Below are 1,609 nucleotides of genomic sequence, written 5' to 3'. Positions count from 1 at the left end.
GAAATCAATACCAAGAATATCTCTCAAAACCAGACAATTACATGGAATTAAATAACTTGCTCCCGAATGACTTTTAGGCAAATAATGAACTTAGGACAGAAATTTAAAAATTCTTTGAAAGTGCCAATGAGATGGGCAAGGGAAACCTTACCATTGCCTCGCAGAAGGCAGCTGGGCCACTCTGTGCCCAAAGTTCCAACTAGAAAAAAAGTATTATACCTGTGCCCCGTGGCACATGCCTGGGATCCCAGCACTTTGGGAGGCTGAGGTGGGCGGATCACGAGGTCAGGAGTTCAAGACCAGCGTGGCCAATATGGTGAAACCCCCTCCCTAGTAAATAATACAGAAATTAGCCAGGCATGGTGGCAGGCACCTATAGTCTCAGCTACTCAGGTGGCTGAGGCAAGAGAATCGCTTGAACCCAGAAGGTGGAATTTGCAGTGAGCCGAGATTGTGCCACTGCACTCCAGCCTGGGTGACAGAGCAAGACTCCATCTCAAAAAAACAAAAACAAACAAATAAACATATATATTATAATACCCAAAGTCAGCCCCATGAGGGTTCTGGGTAACCTCCTTGCTCTTTTTTTCTCCTTGATGGGAGAATTCCTAACCCAAGAAATGATCCTAAGTGCTTTTCCAGGTGAAGCATATTTGGACACTCTCTCCTGAGTCAAATCTAACCCTGGAGGGTGGTCTTTTCCACAACTCTGGCCGCCTGGCGCTGCAGAAAGACCACAAGCAGTCTTACACGACGACTCACCTGAAACGCCAGCACTTCAGGAGGCCACGGCAGGAGGACCGCTTGAGCCCAGGAGTTCAAGACGAGCCTGGATAACATAGCAAGACCCCCCATCTCTATTAAAAATGTGCTAAAGTAGCTGCAGCTGGAGGGAGGAGAGGCAAGCAGAGGCAGTCTCCATGGGAAGCAGTGGCCGCCTGCGCAGAGGCAGCACCTTCATCTGGGCACCTGGGCTCCAGGGAGCCCCCTCGAATCCTGCGTCCTGTGGGAGCAGCTATCACCTGGGACTCCCCAGCCTTGTTGCTCCCGTCTGCACTGCCACCTCACCTGCACCTCCAGCCACCTATGATGTAGTCCAAGCCAGCCAGGCGGGGCCTGTGACCGCGAGGGCATCACCAAGCTGGTGGGGGCCTGTGTTTCCAGGGAGCCTGAGCACTCACTGGGCATGCACAGTGGCACAAACCTGCAATCCTAGCAATGTGAGAGGCAGAGGCGGGAAGACTGCTAGAGTCCAGAAGTTCAAGACCAGCCTGGGCAACATAGGGAGATCCCTGTCTCTACAAAATATAAATTTAAAAAAGTAGCTGGACAAGGGAGGATCCAAGATGGCCGAATAGGAACAGCTCTGGATTGTAGTTCCCAGTGAAAATGCACAGGCCACTGCAGGTGATCCCCAGGGAAGTCTGGAGTGGACCTCCAGCAGTCCTACAGCAGGGGGGCCTGACTGTTAGAAGGAAAACTAAGAGGGCCGGCGCGGTGGCTCAAGCCTGTAATCCCAGCACTTTGGGAGGCTGAGGCGGGTGGATCACGAGGTCAAGAGATCGAGACCATCCTGGTCAACACGGTGAAACCCCGTCTCTACTAAAAA

Source organism: Cebus imitator, unplaced genomic scaffold (assembly GCF_001604975.1).
Source record: "Cebus imitator isolate Cc_AM_T3 unplaced genomic scaffold, Cebus_imitator-1.0 Scaffold190, whole genome shotgun sequence".
Lineage (NCBI taxonomy): Eukaryota > Metazoa > Chordata > Mammalia > Primates > Cebidae > Cebus > Cebus imitator.
Note: the sequence above shows the minus strand (reverse complement) of the source record.